Source organism: Rhinolophus ferrumequinum, chromosome 17 (assembly GCF_004115265.2).
Source record: "Rhinolophus ferrumequinum isolate MPI-CBG mRhiFer1 chromosome 17, mRhiFer1_v1.p, whole genome shotgun sequence".
Lineage (NCBI taxonomy): Eukaryota > Metazoa > Chordata > Mammalia > Chiroptera > Rhinolophidae > Rhinolophus > Rhinolophus ferrumequinum.
In genome coordinates, this window is record NC_046300.1 from 52,386,056 (window position 1) to 52,395,160 (window position 9,105).

Here is a 9,105-nt window from a genome sequence, read left to right on the forward strand (position 1 = left end):
CAGCAAATTTCTCCACATTCTCACCAACTTACTTTACTTTCCTTAAAATTTTAGTCATCAAAGTGGATGTGAAGCGGTATCCCTACCAAATGTATTCATTTTAAACTTGCTTGGTCCAACCAATTATGTTGTTGCAGTCATGAACTAGATTATTCATAATGGATTATTATAAAACCTCCTATATTTTTTTCCAGAGAGCTCATTTTCAACAATTCCTACATTATAAGCTTGTGTCAAGTTAGAAAGGTCAGTCTCATTGCTTCTTTCCAAAAGATTTGGGAAGGAAAATGTTACAAAAAATAACCAAAGCCCTGAGTGTAAATAGAAAGAAGCCTAAGATAACAAACACAGTCATTTAACATTATGGGTCTACTTCAGTGATTTCAGAGAATGACTTTGCTCACTAACGTTGGCTTTTAAATGATTTAGCCATCCATGTCCTGCTATTAACCACCACTTTTTAAATACCAATTTAGGTATAGAGTAGCAGACAGGGAGAATGCCTAAATACTAATTCCTGAGAAACTGAGATGGCTTTAGCTGAATATACCTTACCAAATTATAATGCGTTATCATAAAATAAGACTAAACTCTGCTTATTAAAAATCTTAGGTCATCCAAAAAAAACTTAAATTCAAGATAAGTGCCGCATCCAGCACAGACAGGAGGACTAGGCCTGAGGGGGAAGGGTGGGAAATTAAGAAAAACACAGAGACAGGAAAGTTGGGATCAGGAGGTCCACTGTCCACGGATGGCAGAGCAGTGGCACAGTTTGTTTTTCACACGGTTTTTATACTGTCTAGAACAATTGTCTACTTAAGCAAGTATTAGTAGAACTTTCTGTTATGTGTATTTGTAAGCCTGTATGTCTGCAGCTGTGACTGTGCTATCTTGTTCTTTCTGGGGGAGTATGCTGAGGCGAGGCGTCCCTTGGAATAACCTTGCAGGCTGCAAGGACCTTGTCAGCTTAAATCCTGCTCTCCACAATAAGCTTTAAAAAAGCATATTGAGCTAATATGACATTAAAAATTGTAATATGGAAAAAATATTGTTGCAAGTTGGCCATCTTCAGTGTATTGAATCATATTGAAACTAGAAGCTAAAATTAACACTTTATATATAATCTTGAAATTGTAGACCTTAAAAATAAATCTTTTAATGTAGTTCACTGATGCCACCTTAAACATAACTAGCAACAGCTGGATTCATTCCAACAAACTTAGATTAGCAAAATCCATGTTCATAATGTCAGTTTTAGATTTTTGCTCACAATTTTCAATTTCCTTCAGAAACTTCACTGAAAAACTGAATCATCTCCCATCTTCTGTCATTTTGCATTGATTGTATGTCAAAGCGTTTACATAATGCAATCCATTTTGCCCAGTAACTCATTTTAATGTTATCCTACACTGTTGCTGATGTATATCTCCTTACTGTATTGAACTATTTCTAGTTTGCATTTTTACTAATTTCATCTGTGTCCTTACTGTAATTGAAAATGGTTCAATAGGGAACTGGATAGGTTTTACTTAGTTGGCTTTCTTATTGGATGAACAATATACGTTATTTTTCAAAGTACTGCATATACTCTCTATATTCCTGGGAAATAGTTTGAAGAAATGATGTATCCAGGGACACAATTATTTAGAAATAAAGGTGGCCCTTCCTCAGAAAAGCTGAGTTAAGGATAGTGCTTTGGATATCAAACCAAAGATTATTTCTGAAGGTATAGAATTTTTAAGAATTGTAAATAATGTAATTGCATTATTTCCTTCATGTTTATTATGTACCTAAAGAAATCTGGCTTTTTGCATCCTGTGTCCTTTTTCTTCTAAATTAAAGAATCTCATGATGCTTTGATTTTTCAATCTAAATATTGATCTTTTTTCCTCTTTAAGGGTTTTTTCTCACTGCATGTCAACTGAATGGACAAAGACTGGCCCCAAAAAGAAACCCCATACTCATTAGCTAGTACTCCCACGTCCTCTTCCCCTCAGCTCCTGGCAACCACTCACCTACCTTTTGTCTCTGTTCTGGACATTTCATATAAATGGAATCATACAATTATGGTGTCTTTTGCAACTGGCTTCTTTCACTTGGTATGTTTTTAAGGTTCTTCCATGTTGTAGTTTGTATCAGTACTTCACTCCTTTTTATGATAATCCATTGTATGGACATACCATATTTTATCTCCATCTGGCATTTGGACTGCTTCCACTGTTTAGCTTCTATGAATAATGCTCTATATTTGTGTACACGTTGAGTAGACCTGTTTTCATTTCTCTTAGGCATATATTTAAAAATGGAATTGCTGGGGCCGGCCCGGTGGCTCAGACGGTTAGAGCTCCATGCTCCTAACTCCGAAGGCTGCCGGTTCGATTCCCACATGGGCCAGTGGGCTCTCAACCACAAGGTTGCCGGTTCAACTCCTCGAGTCGGGATGCAACTAGTCTGCAACTAAGATTGAGCATGGCACCTTGAGCTGAGCTGCCGCTGAGCTCCCAGATGGCTCAGTTGGTTGGAGTGCGTCCTCTCAACCATAAGGTTGCCGGTTCGACTCCTGCAAGGGATGGTGGGCTGCGCCCCCTGCAACTAGAAAACAACAACTGGACCTGGAGCTGAGCTGTGCCCTCCACAACTAAGACTGAAAGGACAACAACTTGAAGCTGAACGGCACCCTCCACAACTAAGATTGAAAGGACAACTTGACTTGGAAAAAAGACCTGGAAGTACACACTGTTCCCCCATAAAGTCCTGTTCCCCTTCCCCAATAAAATCTTTTAAAATAAAATAAAATAAAATAATAAAATAAAAATGGAATTGCTGGACCATATGGAAAATATTTAACCTTTTGAGGAACTGCCAGTTATTCAAAGCAATTGCACCATTTTGCATTCCCACAAGCAATGTATGAGGGTTCCAATTTCTCTACATCATCACCAACACTTATTTTCTTTTTGATTGCAGCTATCCTAGTGACATCTCACTGTGGTTTTGATTTGCATTTCCCTGATGGCTAATGGTGTTCAGCATCTTTTTATGTGCTTGTTGGCCATTTCTGTATCTTTGGAGCCCATTTTAAAAACTTTATTGTTGAACAATCCCCTCCCCCGCCCCCTTTTTTAAACCATCATCCCTCACCTCTTCAGGGCTATCCAAGAGGCAAATCTTGCTCAGTCTGTGCTTAATACATCCCTAATTAGTTGAATGGCACTCAACCCAGCCTAAACAAGCACTGCCACCAAAGTACTGGTCCGTTCCTGCCTACAGATGACAGTGCTAAGCCACACACCAGCTGAGTACTTAGATGCCAATATAATTTGCAGCATACCACGAGAAGTGCAGAAATCCCTAGCAAGGTCAAGGCACTTGGCTCAACTGTACTGTAAAACACAAAGGACCTTGGAGACATTTACGTACTAGTATAATTAGTAGAATCAGTAGAATAATTGCTGCCTTAATTATTCTTAACTGAGTCCAGATTGTAGCTTTTGCTGTTGATCTCTCAAAAATCTTTGTTACTAGAATATAACCAATCAGAAATTTTATATGCTTTGTGGAAATAATTGTAAGGTAAAGTCTGTAAGTAACACAGTAAGAAACAGAAGCGGCCAAGTAGCCTTCCAGTAGTGGTAACTTCCTTTAAGTTAGGCACCTGATTAAAATGTCACAACATGTATGATATCAGAAATTTATCAAGAATATGCTTGAGCCTAAATGTCTCTCAGGAGTAAATTTTAGAGCCAAGACCTAATCAATTCCATGTTTATATTGCAGCCTTTAAAGTAAAATATTTAGATGACCTTAATGAGATTGACTATAAAGCTAGTATTTTATTCCTAACATTTTCCTAAAATTAACAAGCTGATTATACGTGTCATTTGGGAAGAGTTGTTGGTGTGCAGATACTATCCCAACGTTAACTCTGCTGATCCTTGGAAAAGGTAATCGGGTGGTAGAAGATTATTTCTAATTGCTTTCTCACTTCGACTTTCTGAATAGGTAATGACTCTAGAAATTATTAATTTTTCACTATACCAGATCTTCAGATGTTCTTACATATATACCAACCACTTGCTCTTTATTACTCAATCTAAATTTTCATATTGATTCTACCAAAGTTGGTAACGAATACATATGAAGTTGGACAATTAAGTTCACAAACTCATCCTAGAAAAAGTGCTACATACCTCATTGCTGAATATCACTACAGTCACCTTCGAAGTACTCCCCTTGGGAAGCTATGCACCGACGCCAGCACCTAGTCCACCCTTCAAAGCAATTTTGGAACTCTTTTTCTGGAATGGCCATTAGAGCTGTTATATTACCCTTGATGTCCTGAATGTCATCAAAATGTCTTCCTTTCAATATTTCCTTTATCTTCGGGTAAAGAAAGAAGTCATTGGGGGCCAGGTCAGGTGAATAGGGAGCGAGTTCCAATACAGTTATTTGTTTACTGGCTAAAAACTCCCTCACAGACAAGTGTCGTGTGAGCTGGTGCATTGTCATGATGGAAGAGCCATGAATTGTTGGTGAAAAGTTCATGTTGTCTAACTTTTTCATGCAGCCTTTTCAGCACTTCCAAATAGTAAACTGTCCAGTTGGTACAAATTCATAATGAATAATCCCTGATATAGAAAAAAAGGTTAGCAACAGCGTTGCAACAAGTTCTCGAACTTAACTGTCAGACCTTAACTGTCAGACCGCGTACATTCAAGAAACATCCATCTTGCCACCAGGAAGCATAAGCACTTGTTTCCAATGACAAGTCAGAAGTCACTTTCACCTCCATAACCAAGAACCAGAAATTTCACATTTAAGAAGTTTGATCCGGGACTTCTGGTTTCTGGTCCAGCATATAAGAAGCTTGGAAGTTGTCAATATGTCCTAAGAAGTGAAAAACTCAACAAACTGAAAAATCAACTAACCTTAGATCCATGTCACAGGGCAAACCAGTGACCCCAAAATTGGAGAGACCAACAGATGAATACAGAGAATCACAACTTAACGGAGCAGAAACCGCTGTGGGAACCAGTGCCAGGTAGGGAAACCTGAACTGTAATTAAGGAACTGCTGGAGGCTCAATGTGGACAACTGAGAGTTCAAAACACCAGGGGAACCCAGTCGTTAGCAGAGGGCCCATACTTTTGTGAGTTTTACCTCCTGGATCTTTGCCAGCTTCTCACAGTGACTATAGGAGAAAAATCCCCTCATGTTTCAGTAAGGGGAGGGAGAGATAAACCGTTTTAAAACACGCAAGACTATCCTGATCTTAACAAGTTCTGCCCTCAGGAGAAACTAATCAGACCCTAACTTACCAGGGTTTTAGCAGAGCCTAACTGACCAGGCAGAACGGAAATACTCAACTGCAGGCCATTCTAGCCATCCTGACCCACAGGGGAGAGGAAAAACAACCTGAGAAACACACGTGAAGTTCACAGTCCAGAGGCATAGGCTCACTAAAAGACTGAGACCTAATCCTAGAACTATAGAATGCACCCCCCCCCACCTCCACATCTTACCATGGCATTACGGAAGGCCTATGTACAGCAGTTCCTTTGACCCAGTACACCATGTCCAGTGATAAAGAAAAAATTACAGGATACACTAAAAGGCAAAAAATAGTTTGATGAGAGAGCAAGCATCAGAACCAGACTCAGAGATGACAGAATTACCAGACCAGGAATTAAAAACAACTAAAATTATGTTAAGGGGTAGACAGTGTACAAGAACAGATGGGCAATATTAGCAGGGATGGAAATTCTAAGAATCAAAAAGAAATGCTGTATGTAAACACTGTAATAAACGAATGCCTTTGGTGGGCACATTAATAGACAGATTAGATGTGGCTAAGGAAAGAATCTCTGAGTTTTAGGGTATCTCAACAGAAACCTCCAAAACTGAGAAGCAAAGAGAAAACACACACACAAAAAGAAAACGAACCCAACAATCCAAGAACTGTGAAACGGTCGAGGTGGTGGAGTAGGTAAAAGCTGTGTTTACCTCCTCTCATGACCACATTAAAATTGCAACTGAACTACAGAACAATCATCGAGAATCGCCTGAAGTCAAGCTGAACAAAATCCTACAACTAAGGACGTACAGAAAAAGCCACACTTCAAGACTGGTAGTAGAGGCAGAGACGCAAAACGGACCGGTCCCACACCCCTGTGTAACCGTTAAAAATCAGTACAATATTTTGGCTGCGGAGCTCCCCACTAGAAGAGCGAAGGGTCCCAGCCCCCACACCAGGCTACCTCCAGCCACAATTTCCAGTCCCTGTAACTTCTGGCTGTTCTGGCTGTGGAAACCAACAGAGACTGTGGCTGAGTAAGGGCTGTGGCTGAGTAAGGGCGACTGCAGTCCCAGGCAATCCTTTTCAAGGACCCGTGCACGGATTTACTCGCTGACGGACTGACTCGCTCTGAGCTTCAGCACTGGGGAAGCAGCTTGAAAGGCACCAGGGACATATGGGAGGAAAGTTGTCTGGCTTCAGGAAGAAGGCTGAAGGGGCAGCTTTCTCCGACAGCACTGCTGGCAAAAGCCACTGTTTCTTCTGTTAAGCTGTGCCCCTTTCCCGGGCGCAGACAGGGGTGTCGCCATATCTGAGTCTCCCATCAACCTAACACTGTTCGCCGTACCCTGGTGATTCCGAGACCCAGCCCCAAACTTTCAGGCACACCCAAGCCACTTCTAGTGGCTTTGCATCCATAAAGTCCTGTCTTAGCTCATGCTGCACTTTCCTAAAATGTCTCAAAGGTTCACAAAACCCAAACAAGCAGCATCTGGCTTCAGTGTGTCCTGTAACTCTTGCGGAGCAACCCCAAGGCCAGCATTCACTGCAGCCAGCCTCAGTTTGTGACTTAGCCTCTCAAGGAACCTCCAAGCCCAGGGTGAGAGGCCACCATCCACGGATTGCTGTGGCTCATTCCAGGTGGCCCTGGGCAGGGCACAGGGCTTGTGGTGCGGCCCCTCTCTGGAGGCCTTGGGGCTGGTACACCCAGTGGCCAGCTTCGAACGGAGCTGGAGTATCACCTGGCTGCCTGAGAGGATGACACATACAAAGGGAAGACCGGGCAGGCACCAGAGCCCTACTAAAGCAAATCCTGCTCTATAAGGCCAACCTCTGCACAACAGCTCCCCCACTTTAGTCACGGCCAGTCCTCACAACCAATTAATCCGAGGGTCAATCCCTCTCACTAATGTGGAGAAAGCAACCAAGGCACAACTACAACGGGAGGGCACATACAATCCACACAAGGGGCACATCTGGAGCACCCGGCTCAGGTGACCAGAGAGACTGCACCACTGAGCTCCACAGCACACTATGTAAGGCCACTCTACTAAGACCAGAAGACACAGCAGCCCTAATACATCGAAACAAACATAGGGAGGCAGCCAAAATGGGGAGACAAAGAAACATGTCCCAAATAAAAGAACAGAACAAAGCTCCAGAAAAAGAACTAAACACAATGCACACAAGCAGTCTACCAGACGCAGGGTTCAAAACACTAGTTATAAGGATGCTCAATGATCTCAGGGAGAACAACAAAGAGATAAGAAACATAAAAATGGAGATAGAAAACTTAAAAAAGAACCAGTCAGAAATAAAGAATAACTAAAACAAAATATATTAGAGGGAATCAAGATTAAATGAAGCAGAGGATCGAATCAATGACTTAGAAGATAAAAGAAACACCCAATCAGAACATCAAAAATAAAAAATCTTAAAAAATGAGGACAGTTTCAACAGCCCTGTGAGACATGAAGCATAACAACATTTGCATCATAGTTGTGCCAGGAGAGAGAAAGGAATTGAAATCCTATTTGAAGAAATAATGACAGAAAATTTCCCTAACCTGAAGGAAATAGACGTACAAGTCCAGGAAGTGCAGAGTCTCAAACAAGATGAACCCAAAGAGGCCCATACCAAGACACATCATAATTATTAGGTTGGTGCAAAATTGCAGTTTAAAAGATTAAAAAATTGCAAAAACCTCAATTACTTTTGTGCCAACCTAATGAAATGGCAATGGTTAAAGACAGAGAGAATCTTAAAAGTAGCAAGAGAAAAGCAGTCAGTTACCTACAAGGGAGCTGTCATTATACTGTCAGCTGATTTCTCAACAGAAACTTTGCAGGTCAGAAGGGATTGGCAGGAAATATTCAAAGTGATGGGAAAAAAAAGACCTACATACAACCAAGATACTCTGCCCTATACAGCAAAGCTACCATTTAGAATTGAAGGAGAGATAAAGAAATTCCCAGACAAGAAAAAGCTAACAGAGTTCATCACCCCCAAACCAGTATTACAAGGAATGTTGGAGGGACTTCAAATGAAAAAATATATAGATATGAATAAAATGGCAATAACTACATTACCTATTAACAATTACTTTCAATGTAAATGGATTAAATGCTCCAATCAAAAGATGGGGCGGGGGAGGGCTAGGAGCAGTCGGATGGCTAATTAGAGCATGAGCTCTTAAGAGGGCTGCTGGTTCAATTCCCACATGGGCCAGTGAGCTGCACCCTCCACAACTAGATTGAAGGGCAATAACTAGATTGAAGGACAATAACGAGTTGATTGGCCCTGGAGAAAAACACTATTCCCCAGTATTCCCCAATTTAAAAAACAAAAAAGTTAAAGTTAAAAAAAGATGGGGGGCACTGAATGGATTAAAAAACAAGACCTTTACACATGCTGCCTACAGGAGACTCCCTGCAGATCAAAAGACACACACAGACTGAAAGTAAAGAATGGAAAAAGGTATTTCATGAAAACGGAAACAAGCAAAGCTGGGGTAGCAATACCAGACAAAATAGACTTTAAAACAAAGGCTATAGCAAAAGACAAAGGAGGACCCAGTAATCGCACTTCAGGGTATTATCCTAAGAAACTCAAAACACTGCTTCGAGGGGGTGAGCATCCGTATGTTCACTGCAGCATTGTTTACAATGTTCAAGATGTGGACACAACCTGGGTGTCCACTGATGGTGGGTGGTACATATATACAATGGAATATTGCTTGGCCATGGAAGGGAATGGGTGCTTGTCATCTGCAATGGCATGGATGGATCTGGAAAGTATTATGCTGAGTATTT